Here is a 17,500-nt window from a genome sequence, read left to right as displayed (position 1 = left end):
TCACAACAGCCGTGCACTAAATGGAAACCAGCCAATAAATGAATAAATAAATAAAAAAATACGCCAGTATGATTTCTTAGTGGTCACTGGACAAGGGATGATATTGAGGCTACTGAGAAAACTTTAGAATATACCAGGCCTTCGTGTATATAATATTTACTGATACTTGAGAGAGGGATTCTGAGCAAATGATGGAGCTTTGATTGGACCAGAACACCAACTACTGTGAGAATTATTCAAGGACAAGATGGCGTCCTTCCTATTCTTATTAACGTCGCAAAAATCTGGAGTCTAAAGAAAATTCATGGAACGTGAAATTGAAAAAAAGGTGAGGAGAATGAAAAGGAATATATCAGGTATCAAACAGAGTTAACCTGAACTTCTTGGATAAAGGATACGAGGCAAAATAAATATAATAAACACAATTACAAGGCAATGACCAACTTAGTCATATCTGGTTTACGCAGATCTGAGAAGGTAACAAATGAGGTAACGAAATTGTAATCCAAAGGCAGAGTAAAAGAAAAAACACATGGTGGAGATAATGCTGCAAAATCGCTGGGAATGGATGGAACTGGGTAAAGATGGTGATGATGATGATGATGATGATGATAACGATGATGATGGTAATGGTTTATGTTATAGTACACAGTAATTCTAGATATTTTTAAACATATATGAATTAGTTACTCTTGCTTGTACTTAAATAAGTGCTTACGAGAGAGAGAGAGAGAGAGAGAGAGAGAGAGAGAGAGAGAGAGAGAGAGAGACGCAAAAAAAAAAAAATACTCGAGACAAACTATCACACACACACACACACACACACACACACACACACACACAACTACCACCTCCACACCAACCCTACCACAACGACAACCACGAAGCACGATTGACGGCAAAATGTAATCAGAATGAACAGTATATTTGACTAGTTACCAAGGAGACTCATTCATGGAGCACCTCATAACCCAAGATAATCGAAATCATCCAGCACAGCATCACACCATCACCATCATCACTACCACCACAGATCACCACCATACCACCACCAAACCACACCATTAACACACTGCCACACCGACCCCCCTCACCACCACACCAAACCATCAACACACCACCACACCATCACCATCATCACTACCACCACAATCACCACCATACCACCACCAAACCACACCATTAACACACTGCCACACCGACCCCCCTCACCACCACACCACACCATCATCACTACCACCACAGATCACCACCATACCACCACCAAACCACACCATTAACACACTGCCACACCGACCGCCTTCACCACCACACCAAACCATCAACACACCACCACACCACACCAAACCATCAACACACCACCACACCACACCATCAACACACCACCACACCACACCATCATCACACCACCATACCACCACCACACAGGTCAGCCACACCAACTCACACCATCAGTAGACCACCCCGCCTACATATCACCACAACACACCACCACACCACACCACACCACACCACACCACACCACACCACACCATATCATACCACACCACACGCGGGTCTCAACAAGGTCCCACAAAAATCCCTTTACCAATCAGCGTGCTCTGAAACTCAAGCTGATTAACCTCTTCAATCACATGGCGCTTTTTTTTTTTTTTTTTTTTTTTGTATTCTTCATCCAACCAGACGATTTTCTTAAGCTGACGAGACGACCTTCCAAGTGAATGGAGGAAGGAAGACGATTTTATCCACTGCCAAAAGTCTCGAGATGAAATAATTGTCTCTAAGATTTAAAAAAAAAAAATGTAAAAATACTGTTGAACTGATGGTGCTAATTTCTTTACTAGGGCTACATTTATTTCCTCCTTTATTTATTTATTATTTATTGTAACTACTTGGCGATTTTAACTCCAATATAAAAATTTACAATATAAACTTTAGGAATAATCTCAAGGTTATAAAAAGTCTTCGTCATCTTCTCTATAATAACCCCATTTCCGTCTTATCCCCATTAATATGTCCAATACAATGATACCTATTTTTATCCCAATCACCTCTCCAGCATCTATCACGTCCCTAAATCATAATACTAAGCCATCCAGGACGGTTTTATCCTCTCTATTTATGTTAGTTACCCCCTGACGATTTCCTTCAGCTCAACAAACCCCCCTGTAGCGAAAAGGTTAACTTCTGCTTGAGGATGTTGTTAAGTGTTTTTTTTTTTTTTTACAAGACTGTGAAGGAGAGTATGGAGTCTATATCGTAATCTTACATAACCATATATATATATAACTCTATCTACCTATCAAAATATATATCTATCTCTATCTATCTATCTACCTATATATCTACCTCTATCTACATATCAATCTCTATCAATCTATAAGTCTATCTCTATCTATCTATCTATCTATATATCTACACATACTGTACACACACACACACACACACACATATGTATAAATATATATATATATATATATATACCTCAGCTACATATAAACCTGCAGAAATAGTATATATTAAATTTTACGTCTTGTTATCTCCACTAGCCCATCCACCGAGGAGGATATATATTCTCAAAAATTTATCCAATAATTAAATTTCATACAACTTAAAAAAAAAATGCTGAGGTTTCATATGAAGTGAAAAAAAAAAATGCTGAGTTTTTATGTGGAACGAAAAATTAAATGAAAACAGTGTCGAGGCTTGAACCCGGGTCCGCCTCATATTTCAGGTGCATGTACAGTACTGTAAAGGGGTGGGAACAAAGTACACTGCATTCACTCCACCCACACCGCATTTCACTCCACCCACACTGCATTTCACTCCACCCACACTGCATTCACTCCACCCACACTGCATTTCACTCCACCCACACTGCCTTCATTCCACTCACACAGCATTCACTCCACCCACACTGCCTTCACTCCACTCACACTGCATTCACTCCACCCACACTGCATTCACTCTACTCACACTGCATTTCACTCCACCCACACTGCATTCACTCCACCCACACTGCTTTCACTTCACCCACACTGCTTTCACTCCAACCACACTGCACTCCACTCCACCCACACCAGGTAGGGATGTACAGCTGCGGGCATGAATATCGTTCCACTTTTAGGGCGAACAAATATGAAACTTTTCCACATAATATTGAAAAAAAAATTGCTGGATTTCGAAGAGCGACTCAGGGTTTATACGTTAATGTTAGCGGAGAGAGAGAGAGAGAGAGAGAGAGAGAGAGAGAGAGAGAGAGAGGTGGGAAGGGAGGGGAGAAGAAAAAAAAATGTAAAGAGTGAATTATTACACTAACTCTTGTCGCCCAATTTTTCTTTTTGAGGGCCAGCTATCCCATATTGCCGTGGATGGGCCAAGCCTCTCTGCCCGTCGCTTTGATGAAATGAACTGTCCTAGCTGGTCTCTCTCGCCCAGGATTAATCAGTGACCGCCAGGAATCACGGTACAACAGGCGGGTCGAAACACACATTCCAGAGAGGGGCGCCTTTACGTGGTGGCACTGATACGACTGGGCGGTGGAGCTGCCCGGTTATACAAACGTCCCTCAGTCTTCCCATCCCCCGAAAGGACGATGGTGGTCCACGGGCTAAGGGCAACTCTGGCCTGCAGCCTACTGGGTTCAAGTTCAAATGAGCCTAAAGTTGCTACTACTTGTACTGCTACTACTACCACTATTGCTACTACTACTGCTACTTCTACTACTACTACTACCACTGCTACTACTACTATTATCACTACTATTACTACTACTACTATTACTTTCTACTATTACTACTACTACTACTACCACTGTTGCTGCTACTACTACTACTACTACCACTGTTACTACTACTCCTACTACTACTACTGTTACTATTACTACTACTACTATTCACTCCATCAAAAAGTATGCTGCTGACAGTAACTCCAATTTTTAGTCGAATAATTTTGAAACTGTTATGTGGCATTTTGATAAGTTTGCTGGTCTCCACTGATTGCTGCCCTGGATTTCATATATATGTGTTCAGTTCTTCCTTATATACCGTCATGGAAAGATCAATATTCGGGTCTACAAGTGTACCCCCAGAAAGAAAGACAGAAAAAGAAAATGGAAAGAGAAGAAAAAACAGAAAAATAAGGAAAAGGAAGGAGAAAAGGGGGAACGACAGAATGACAAGAAAGAGAAAAACAAAAAGAATGGAAAAATAAAAACAAAGAAAATTCAAAAAAAGAAAAAGGAAAAACAAAGATGGAAGAAAAAAAAAGCACAAAAAATATATCTTTGTAGAGTTACGTAATATGGCGGACCAGGAAGTGAGAACCGTCCCCCACCCCTTTCAATTAAAAAAAAAAAAAAAAAAAAAAAGAGGACAGGAGTTCAATGTTAGTGATTATTTCGATGCCCAAGAGACCAAGGGGGGTGGCAATTTTTTTTTTTTTTTTTTTTTTTTTTTGGGGGGGGGGGCCCTGAGGATACAGTCTATAACATTTTGAGAGGACGAAACGCTTGATAATATTTCCTATAATTTATCATCTCTGTGTATTTCTGTATTTCTGTGTATTTCTCCTATTTTCATTATCACAGGGTAAAGATGAAGTAGTATATATTAAATGAAATACACTTTGCGATATTCAACAGCTGCCTTGAGAGAGAGAGAGAGAGAGAGAGAGAGAGAGAGAGAGAGAGAGAGGTATAAGCCTGCGAATTCGTTACAGATGAAATGCGACAAGTGAGTGTGATACTGAACGCATGTGATGTGATGTGATGTGATGTGTACAGGAGAAATGTGACAGGTGAATGTAGAAACTATACGCAGGTGATGTGATGTGATATGTGATGCTATGTAATATGTTGTGATGTCATTCGATGTAATGTGTTGTAATGTCATGTGATGCTTTGTGGGCAGGTGATGTTATGTGATGTGGTGATGTTATGTGATGTGACGTGGTGATGTTATGTGATGTGACGTGATGTGATGCTGCTGCGATGATGTGTGATGTGACGTGGTGATGTTGTGTGATGTGACGTGGTGATGTTATGTGATGTGATATGGTTATGTGCTGTGACGTGGTGATGTTATGTGAAGCTGTGATGTATATGGTTATGTCCTGTGACGTGGTGATGTTATGTGATATGTGATGCGATGTGATGTGCCACAAATACTGTGAGTGGTGACATCTTTAACCTGCCTGGGGTGCCATACATACACCCTTCCCCGCCCCTACTGCTCGTCTGGGATCACCACTACTAATTAAATTGGTGTGGCTGTCTTATTGTTTACTTGTTTACTTGTTTGCTTCACTAATTGATTAAAGGACGCCAAGGACTTAACCCAGGCACACAGTGGATTTTTTCTATCTATCTATCCACCTACCTATCAATCTATTAACACTGTACACATAAAATTACCAAAAAGTAATGAAAGTTGTGTCTATCTATAACAATCTGAATACAGACAGACACAGAAAGATAGACAGACAGACAGAAAGGCAGACAGATGTAAGATAAATAGATACAGATTCTATAGATATACAGACACAGATGAAGATATAAGCGCCTTTAAAAAAAAAAAAAAAAAAAAAAGAAAGATAAAGATGAAAATGCAAGTCTTATAATACAGAAAAACTTTGCCAAACCCTCAGCTTCCCGAAGAGATTGTTATTAAAGCATAGTTTATAATTCGCACGAGAGGACTGGGTTAAGTTGGCGATGAGAATATGCGTCGTATCGTAACTGGTTCTGGAGACTCCCTAACGCCTCTTCTTCAGCGATTTAGTTTGCACATGACGCCTAAATTAACGTTCTGAGCGTTCCTGAAGCATGCTGTGTCGATACGGAACAGATTTATAAAACTTACTTAGGAAAGGTGCAAGATGGAAAATAAATCGCAAGGGAGAAAGTATTACGGAGCCCCGGAGTTACAGAAATAACTAACTAAATAAATAAATAACATATCCTTTGAAGACTGTATGATACTGTAATTCTGGGAAGGAAATTTGCTGTACTCGCACCATATCACACACACACACACACACACACACACACACACACACAAACACACACACACACACACACACACACACACAAACACACACACACACACACACACACACACACACACGAAAAATGCCCGTCGGAGGGAGAAAAAGGTGAAAACAAACAGACTGAATGAAAAATGTACTTCCAGAGCTGAGTGAAAACAAACAGAAGTCAATTAAAAAAAAAAAAAAAACAGGGCTCGTATGTACAAAGGCCTTAAACAGAAAAAGCTTTGTGTTTAATTTTCATGGAACTTTTCTGAAATGTCAATCTACCTGGAGTGTGGCTACGGACAAGGTGTGTAAAATTTGGGCAGGTGAGGAGTGCTATTGAAGATTATTCACCTGTTGATCTGTTGCGACTTAATTTGAGCTTCCCACCTGTCACCTTACTGTCTTCAAGATCAATTAGATGTGTGTGTGTGTGTGTGTGTGTGTGTGTGTGTGTGTGTGTGTGTGTGTGTGTGTGTGTGTGTGTGAGAGAGAGAGAGAGAGAGAGAGAGAGAGACCCCTGTACGCAAGTAGTCTCGTCATCACAACCCACGACAAATATCAGGACTGGGAAACACACGGTACCTGAGGAAGGAAGAAGATAATGAGAACACAATACGACATAAGACAAAGAATAACACGTAAAGACAAAAGATAAGACAAAACCGTAAGACAAAAGATAAGACAAGACGTAAGATAAAAGATTAAGACATAAGACGTAAGACAAAAATAAGACGTAAGACAAAAGACAAGACATAAGACGTAAGACAAAAGATGAGACAATACGTAGGATAAAAGATAAGACAAGACGTAAGATAAAAGATAAGACATAAGGCGTAAGACATGATAAGACATAAGAAGTAAGACAGAAGAAAAGGCAATGCGTAAGACAAGAGATAAAACATAACACGAAAGACAAAAGATAAGACAAGACGTAAGACAGAAGAATAGACAATGCGTAAGACAAGAGTTAAAACACATCAGAAAAACGATAATACTTAAAGAGTCAATACCACTAATTCCTTCACTAAGATCACGTCTCCTTGATCATAGTCTCACCATCTTCAGACGAATTTCTTAAGTTCGAGATACCTTGCCACCTGGATGAGTTACCTGAGTTACCTGTAGCCTTCATTAACCCCTTCACTACGAGGTCCTGCCTACACTGAATTCAACCACCTGGCAAGTTGCAATAAGGTGAAAAATGTGTCCTCGATGTGAAAGGATGATTTATTGCAACTTTTCGTCAACCACCTGCTGTCATGATCTTTATTAACACCCTGGTATGATTATCTTATCTAACACCTCGAGTACCATGTCTATCTAACACCTTTAGTACCATACGTATCTATCACCTTGAGCACCATGTCTGTCACCTTGAGTACCATGTCTATCTAACACCACCTCCTTCCACCCCTTCACTAAGATGGCAATATTTCCAGTCTCATCTTGTCAACATCAAACGAATTTACTTGAGAATTTTCGTGGTAAATGAGTTGTGAAATGGCGGCCAAATATTGCACAAATATCATTCACCTCGACTAAGGAAATTACATCTGGCCATTCATAGCGCGTAATATACACTGCAGTCTACCCATTTCCAGACGATTTTTTTTCAGCTACGGATGGATTTTTAGCGCTAGAGGGGTTGAATTAGCCTTAACTAGCTTCTTCTCGACTGGTGCCCTCCTTAACCCGGTACGAAAACCTAGCAGAAGCAAAAAAATAGACCAGTTCCCAGAGATGCTCCCACATCTATAAATAAACCTTCTCAATTACTCTGGTATCCCCTTGAGAAGATGAACCACGCCATGAGTACACTAGAACGAAATTGGGAAGGAAATGAATGTATGCTATAGAAATGACAAGCATCATATTTTACTGGTAATCTTTTGTTCCAACTCAGCGGTCAAAATGGAGAGATTTTTAGACCAGGTTAAAGTAAAATGGGTATAGTTACCCTGTCGCCATCCCTTTGAAAATATAAACAATTTCCAAAAAGCAAGATTGGCAAAACAATAAATAAAGAGACAAAAATTTTTATCCATTATTACTTCTTCGTTGCTCCTTAAACGTCATATTCTTCGTTGAACAGGAGGCTTCGTAATGCCTACTCCATTGCGAATTATTCTCCACATCACACCTCAATAAAGATACAAGCAAATGTTATGGTGCAACAGGTATAACAAGCCACACACAGCTGCATGCGCCACAGGTACCGCCCACTTTATCTCGCTGTATTTACCTTTAATCAAGCATCCACCGTTAAATTTATCACCTCTAAATACCCTCTAGCATCTAAACATCACCTACCTTGTATTAGAAGTTCAGTATTTAGACGGATGGTCGGGAAATTTCGCGATAAAGTCGGGATATTGCACACAAAGCAAACAACATGGCGCTGCGTGGGTACTGGTGGGACTTCATTGCTGCCTAGGGGGGTCGGGGGTATTGCTAAGCTCCGCCCACCTGTTACGTGATTGGCTACTTCCCATTAAATCTCTCTCGCTTAAATCTCCCTAGTTTAAATACCTACCTTAAATCTCTTTACCTAAAGTAAGTGAGTATTAAAAGGACTGAACGAGGGTTATTTAAAGGATTAAAGAGAAATGTTGTGTAAGGCAAACAAAAAAGGAGAAAAAAGATGATCGAAAACTGAGATGGTCACCTGCTCACTCTCCCTCCCTAGCACTCCCTCTCTCCCTTCTCTCCTCTCCCGGTTTCTCCTCCATTCCTCTACCTCTCTTTAGATAACACGCTACAATAATCTCGAATTTAAGAGAAAAGAACCTGTTGATATGTAAAAAAAAAAAAATATTGCGTAAGGGAACAAATGAAGTTTAAGAATATACGAGGATCTTACAACTCAGGAACCTACAGGCGCTTTTTTCCTTCCTTCCTTCCTCCCCCCAATTCTCTCTCCTTCCCTCCCTCCCCTTTCTCTCTCCTTCCCTCCCATTCTCCCTACCTTCCTCCCCCCAATTCTCTCTCCTTCCCTCCCTCCCCTTTCTCTCTCCTTCCCTCCCATTCTCCCTACCTGCCTCCCTCCCTCGCTGCACACACGCATGTTTACGTCCACACTCTTGCACCTCAAAGACCAAATCAGTTCTCATATTGCCATTAACCACACCTGAACTATACAATTGCAAGAAAAATACAGACTTTAAAGATCAATCTATATTTAACTTGGCCCTGATTTTCGTCCTTATGCAGCTTATTTCGTGTAGCTCAGAGGCAGAACAAGACAGTGCAATTGCTGTTATGGCCTTTCTACAGCACTTCTTCGTGACTAGTATGTTGCATGTACTCCTTGCGAGCGAACTGGTGCATGCGCCGTTATACCTGACATTGGCACCTGCGCATATCCTCTTTCTTAGCGATTTATTTTGACTTTCTTTACCACAGTATTATTTTTCACGTTATTTTTATCATTTTTTTTTTTACTAACATACTCGTAGACTGTATTTATAACAGAATATTCAGGTGTAATACGCGGAATAAATCGCTAAGGAGGAAGCAATACCACACTCCCGCGCGACCTACAGTACGGGATGTGCGCATGCTCAGACATAACACACACACACACACACACACAAACACACACACAGGATTATACTATATTAGATGAATCGCTCAGGAGAAGGTGCTGCCAATCCTCTAATAACACCTAGAATGCGTCTCTAAAAAACGATAATGAAAGTAAAAGAGAGAGAGAGAGAAATACTAAAATCAAGGACTCTCACTCCCAGACTCCTAAACTGACTTCCAGCGAATAACAGGATTGATTGGAGGAGGAGGAGGAAAAATGGAGGGAAAAAAGGGAGGAGAAGGAAAAAAAAAGGGAGGACGATGAGAAAAAGAAGCATAAGGAGGAGGAGGAGGAGGAGGAGGAGGAGGAGGAGGAGGAGGAGGAGGAGGAGGAGAAGGAGGAGGAGTCTCACGCTGATTGGTTGTCACTGTCCATCGCCTGGAAAGTGTGAAGAATATTTACAGTAAGGAAAGAGTGAGTGGGGAGAGAAATCAACCACTTCCTTCCAATGACGTATCTTTCACAATATTCTCTCTACAGGCGTTTTTATTTAGGGATTTTATTTATTTATCTATTTATTTATTTATCTATTAAATCTATATATCTACTTGTCTATTTATTTAGCTTTTATCTATTTATCTATTTATTTATTTCAATTTATCTTTTATTTACCTATTTATTTTTTTATCTTTATTTATCTATTAATCTATATATTTATTTATCTATTTGTCTATTTATTTATCTTTTATCTATTTATCTATTTATTTATTTCAATATATCTATTTATCTGTTTACCTATTTACTTATTTATCTATTTTTATCTATTTATTTTATTCATCCATTTCTTATCTTATTTTTTTATTAATTTTTTGGAACTGGGGCTTAGATACACCCTTCATTAACCCTTTCAGTACGAGAAATAAAGCAAAATAAAATCGTCCACTGGTAGCCTGAATAAATGGAAAAAATGCGCCATCGGACTGAAAAGGCTGAATAAATAAGGTTCGTATTATAAGTGGCGTTATAGATTTCTTTGCACCTCTTCATAAGCGATTTATTTATATTTTTTATTATTTATACTTTTATTATTTATATTGATTTATTTATATTACAATTTATCATTCTCTTAACTGGCACTGAAGACTCCCTAGCACCTATTCCAAAGCGATTTATATTCCATATTACATCAATTTTGCATATTACATCAATTTTGCATATTACATCAATTTTGCATATTACATCAATTTTGCATATTACATCAATTTTGCATATTACATCAATTTTGCATATTACATCGGTGTTGCATATTACTCTACATCGGTTTTGCATATTACAGCGGTTTCATATCGACATAATACGCGTTTGTAAAGTACCAGAGGATAATAAGGCGCAGAATTAATCGGTAAGGAGGAGGTGTAAAGTAACCTCCCAATATCTTAGAAGACAACCCTAAGACAGAAGACTGAAGGTAGGGAACATCGTAAGATTCTCAAGAGTAGGATAAGAGGCGTTTCTTCCTAGAGAGAGAGAGAGAGAGAGAGAGAGAGAGAGAGGAAATGAATATAAGATGGTAAGGCCTGAGGAGGACAGAAGGAAATAAGTATACGAGAGTCTGGCCTGGGGGTGACAGTGGAGGGGAGAGTGAGGGGCAAAAAAAAAAAAAAAAAAAAGTGGTCTCTTATTCACACATACACACACACACACACACACACACTCAGGGAGTCATCAGATGCAGACGTCGGACATCGGCGCTCCGTACCAAAACAGTGGCAATTACCTAAATTAGTATCTTTGAATGAGTCAAGCTCTGTACCAGGTTAGACTAAATGATTTTTCATTATTAAAAGGTAAAGAAATAATAAGTTTAAATAAGACTGGTTCAAACAACAAAGAACCACGATGCGTTGAGTCAGCTGGGTTTGTTTATACTACAGCAACACGCGGAAAGTGTAAGTACATACTCTTCATTTAGTATTACAAAATGGATACATACTTCAGTAAAACAAATTTGGAAAAGAAAAGGGATAAAAGTAAAAAGCAAAATGATGATTTCTACCAAGAACTGGTTGAAGTGGAGACTCACAATAGACTGGTTGAACGTGTACACAAACTAGAAATGGCTTTCAAAAATGAAATTGATGAAATAAAGAAGCAAATGCACTTGCAAAAGGAAGAGATAGAAAAACTAGGAAGGGAGGCCAATAAGAAAGACACAACCATCAGTGAACTAACAGTGGAATTGAATACGCTTAGGAAGAAAGTGAGTGAAATGGGAAGTACAGTAGTCAATCACGAGAGTGTTATGGAAGAGTTAAAAAATGACACAGAGACAATAAGACAAGCAAGCAGTCTTATGGACCAGAGCAGTGATATTGAGGAGAAGATAACACAGGTGAATGAAGCTGTGCAAAGCTACAAAAATGATGTAGAAACCACGTATGCTGAAATGGTGAAAGTAAAGAAAGACTTAGAAACAAGGGTGGAGGAAAAAAGCATTAAAAAGGAAGTGAAAAGAATAATCCAAAACAATCCAAAGTTAGTCAGAGATTCAGTAGAAATAAATAAATCAATAGTAATCACTGGTATAGAAGAGGAAGAAATTAAAAACAAGATCACTAGAGACAAAAAGGAGATGGCAAATGTAATGAGCTTACTGAAAGAAGTATCAGAGGAAATCTGTAGTAAAGACATAGAGGAACACAAAAGGTTAGGGAAATACGAGAAAAGCAAGACAAGACCTCTAAAGGTGACTTTCCAGAGTGTAAACACTGTGGAAGAGATACTAAAAAATGCAAAGAATCTTTTGGAAAAAGAGGAGTTCAAAAATGTATGGATAAAAAGATGCCTAACACAAGAGGAACTGGAATTACTGAAAGAGAAAAGGAAGGAAGCAAAAACAGAAAATGAGGGAAGATCAGAAGAGGACAAGAAGAAATTTTTTTACAAAGTAATAGGATTGCAGGTACGAAAGTGGTACACAAACAGGATGGAAGAAAAAGGAGGAAGTTAGTAGAACCATGTCATGACAAGTATATAAACAAGATGATAAAGTTGATGTACTCAAATGTGGATGGAATGGTATCTAAATTACTAGAGATGAATGATTATGTCAGAGAAAATGAACCACAAATAATATGCCTAACTGAGACAAAATTAACACCAAGGATATCCAATGACATACTAAACTTAGAGGAATACAATATATGGAGAAGAGACAGAAATTTAAAAAAAGGAGGAGGAATTATAATATTAACTAAGAAAAATCTAAAAGTCAAGGAAATAAACCTAGATATACCATCACAAGTAGAACTGATTGCAGTAGAGATCGACACATCTGAAGGTAAAGTAATTGTAGCCAATTTGTATATGCCACCCAGATCAAACACATGGGAAAGAGACGAATATGAGGACCTGGCAGAGAGTACAATTCAAAGTATAAGATCCTTGCTACATAAAATGGAAGAGAAATCGGAAAGAATTATACTAACTGGGGACTTCAATACAAATATAAATTGGAATACTCTAGATATAAATAGCCAAGAAAGCTGTTGGGACCAAAAGCTCCTGGATCTCGTACAAGAGTTTTTCTTAACGCAACATGTGAGGGAAACCACCAGAAAAAGAGGACTTGATGTACTTTCAGTGCTAGATCTAATATTTACAAGGCAAGAAAATGATATTGACAGTTTAATATATCACCCTCCACTCGGCAAAAGCGATCATGCAGTACTAAACTATAACTTCAGATAGCATATGACATAGTAAACAGCAATGATAGTTACAAAAAGAGCCTAAACTATAAAAAGGGAAATTATCAAGACCTAAAGAAGTATTTCTTAGAAGTTGATTGGGAAAATGAGCTTAGAGGACAAGATTTAAATGCTGTATATAAAAAATTTTGTGAATTTTATGAAATAGGAGTCCAGAAGTACATCCCACAGCACAAAGAAGCAGAGAAGAAAATACAGAAATGGTTCAATACAGAATGTAAAAAATCTAAAGAAAGAAGAGATTTGTTGTGGAATAGATACAGAAGACACAATAGTGAAAGGGCGTATAATAATTACAAACAGGCAAGAAACGACTATACAAGAATAAGGAGGGAAGCCCAAAAACAGTTTGAGAAGGATATAATAAATAAAAGTAGTGATCAACCAAAGCTGTTTTACAGCTATATCAGAAGCAAAACCAAAGTAAAAGATATAATACAATCCATTACGGACGAGAGAATCACTTATACACAAGAGAAAGATATTTGTGAAGCACTAAATAAGAATTTCCAATTAGTTTTTACAGAAGAAAAAAATTTTGAGAGGGACTATGTGGAACACGCATGTCCACACATACTACCAGATATACAAATAGCAGAAAAAGTAATACAGGAGGAGTTAAGTAGATTAGACAGAGGAAAAGCAAGTGGTCCTGATGAAATTTCATGTTGGGTGTTACGAGAATGTGCAAAGGAGTTAAGTAAACCATTATTTTTAATTTTCAAGAAATCCTTGAGTCAAGGGAAACTACCTGATATTTGGAAAAAAGCAAATATAGTCCCCTTATTCAAGAAAGGAAATAGACAAAATCCTCTCAACTACCGACCAGTATCACTGACCAGTGTTGTAAGCAAGGTATTAGAAAAACTTGTAAGAAAAGCTTGGGTAAATCATCTAGAAGAACACAGTATGATAACAGAAAGACAATTTGGTTTCAGAAAAGGAAAATCATGTGTTACTAATCTGTTGAGCTACTATGACAGAGTAACAAACACAATACAGGAAAGGGAAGGATGGGTGGACAGTATCTATTTAGATTTCAAGAAAACTTTTGACACAGTACCACACCAAAGACTTTTATGGAAGCTGTACCATCAAGGAGGAATTCGAGGCAAACTGTTTTGTTGGATGCAAGACTTATAAAAGGAGAAATGAGAACAGTACTAAGAGGAAACTACTCATCATGGAAAGAAGTGACTAGTGGAGTACCACACGGTTCGGTGCTGGCACCAATCATGTTTTTAGTGTACATAAATGATATAAACAGTAACACTGGAAATGAGAGCTATCTGAATATGTTTGCAGATGATGCAAAAATACAAAGGAGAATTACAAGCACAGACTCTTGTAGGGAGCTACAAGAAGAATTAAATAAACTTCATGAATGGAGTAGTACATGGCAAATGGAATTCAATGTGGACAAGTGTCATGTAATCAAGTTTGGTAAAAGTGGAAAAAGACCTGATTGGGATTATAAGTTAGGAAATAAAACCCTATACACATCAGAAAGAAAGACCTAGGTGTGATTATCAATAACAGACTATCTCCGGCTGACCACATCAGCGAGAAGGTACGGAACATGTATACACTGCTTGCAAACATGAGAATAGCATTCACATACATAAATGAAGACATGCTAAGAAGGATAATAACATCATTCATTAGACCTACCCTGGAATATGCATCAATAGTCTGGAGTCCTCATCTCAAAAAGAATATAGACAAGATTGAAAAAGTTCAATGGGCCGCTACAAGATGGATACCAAGTTTAAGGGACCTAAGCTACGAAGAAAGACTAAATAAACTGAATCTACCAACACTACAGGAGAGAAGGAAAAGAGGTGACATGATAATGCTATATAAGTGCATATCAGGAAAGGAGAAAATAGACATAAATGATTACTTAACATATGGAGAAGCATCAGCAAGAGGACACCGCAAAAAACTGCATAAGAAGAGAGGTGATAAAGACGTAAGGAAATTCAGTTTCCCAAACAGAGCAATTGATCAATGGAATGCACTACCGAATGAAATAGTGTGTGCCAAAACAATTCACAAATTTAAGGATATGTACGATAAATATGGTCTAAGACACGGGACAGAACGAGCTTGACTCATTCCTGTAAAGATACAATTAGGTAAGAACACACACACACACACACACACACACACACACACACACACACACACACACACACACACACACTCAAATAAAATAAAATAAAAGCTCTGACACGGGGCAAAAAAAAATGATATTCAAAAATTTTCAAGGTTTACGCGCTTGAAAAAATAAATGACAGAGAGAGAGAGAGATGGGGGAGGCCCTTGTCCTACCAGAAGTTTTGAAGAAAGACAAACAGGATAGAACAGAATCCCCTTTTCCTTTCAGCTGCTGTCACTTTTAACCTCTCCATCCTCCAGCCCTTCCTCTCAGTTCACATCCTCACTCTATCCTACAGTCTTTCCCTCTCTTCCTATCCTTCTATCCCTCCAATCACCTACGGATCTATCCCTCCCTTTCTATCCTTCTATCTTTCCAATCACCTACGGATCTTGAATTTGGCTCTCAATTACCTTTTGCTTTCTTTCTTGGAGGGAACAACTTGAGGGCTCCTGGCCTTTGGTTCCTTCTTCCTTGCATAAAAAAGTCATCTAAGATCCCCTCCAAGATAAGCCACACGTCTAAGATGTTGAATTAAGATGAACACAATCTTCGGGCGAGAGATGGATTACAGATGTAGCTTTTTAGACTTTATTTACTTACTTATTTATTTATTCATTTTATTATTCTCCTCACCTCTAGATGTTTTATTGACCTCTTATATTTTGCATTTATTTTTATTTATCTTATTATTTTCCTCGCCTCCAGTTGCTTTATTGACCTCTTATATTTCGCAGTGAAGGATTCAAATAAGGACTACACCTGACCTCTACTGCTTAATAAGTCTCACCTGAGCTACCTGGATTTACCTGAAGACAAGGTTAAGAAACACGTCATCGACCTGAAGGGCATACAAGGCGTCTCACACACACACACACACACACACACACACACACACACACACACACACACACACACACACACACAAAATACTCCCTCTGAAGACAGGAAGGTACGTGAAATCTGAAGAAAGGAGGGTACGTGAAATCTGAAGACAGGAAGGTACGTGAAATATTAAGACATGAAGGTACGTGAAATATTAAGACAGGAAGGTACGTGAAATATTAAGAGAGAAAGGTACGTGAAATCTGAGGACAGGAGGGTACGTGAAATCTAAAGACAGGAAGATTCGTGAAATCTGAAGACAGGAGGGCACGTGAAATCTGAAGACAGGAAGGTACGTGACATCTAGACAGGTGGGTACGTGAAATCTAGACAGGTGGGTACGTGAAATCTAAAGACTGAAAGGTACGTGAAATCTGAAGACAGGAGGGCACGTGAAATCTGAAGACAGGTGGGTACGTGAAATCTGAAGACTGAAGGGTACGTGAAATCTGAAGATAGGAAGGTACGAGAAATCTGAAGACAGGTGGGTACGCAATCAGCAACGAAGTACCTGGATCAGCGGGGAGGTAATCACAGGTGAGCTGAGCACGTAGATCCAATCAGCTCGCACCACCGTTATGCAACACCAACAACGAGGACGAGGCGGACTGGGTGCGAGGGACGAGGACGAGGTGGACTGGGGACGAGGGCGAGGTGGGGACGAGGACAAGGTGGACTGGGGGGCTAGGTGGGGACGAGGACAAGGCGGACTGGGAGCGAGGGAGATCATGATTACCCGAGAGCGAGGGAGATTAAAATTACCGAAAAGGGAGAAATCTTAAAGCTCCCTTCCGGTAACAATTAGACTCATCCCAACGACAGCATTTTAAAGATTACGAAATGGAGAAGAAATTTTAACCTTAGCTTCATTCCTTAGACATTTTACAGCGAGGGGAAGCGACGGGGAGGATGATTACCAAGTGAGAGAGAGAGAGAGAGAGAGAGAGAGAGAGAGAAAGTAAACGGACAGACAGACCTCAAAAGAAAGGACAGTCCGTAAAAGCCTGGGAACCCTGAAATGAAGGGTTTGTGTGTATTATAATTACAAATCATAATAGATAGATAGATAAATAGATAGATAGACAGCCCTCTGCGAGCCTGGGAAAAGGAAATGAGTTTGCA

This window comes from Coenobita brevimanus, chromosome 29 (genome assembly GCF_032717465.1).
Source record: "Coenobita brevimanus isolate Jiangsu-jjx chromosome 29, ASM3271746v2, whole genome shotgun sequence".
NCBI classification, from domain to species: domain Eukaryota; kingdom Metazoa; phylum Arthropoda; class Malacostraca; order Decapoda; family Coenobitidae; genus Coenobita; species Coenobita brevimanus.
This window is presented reverse-complemented; position numbering follows the sequence as displayed.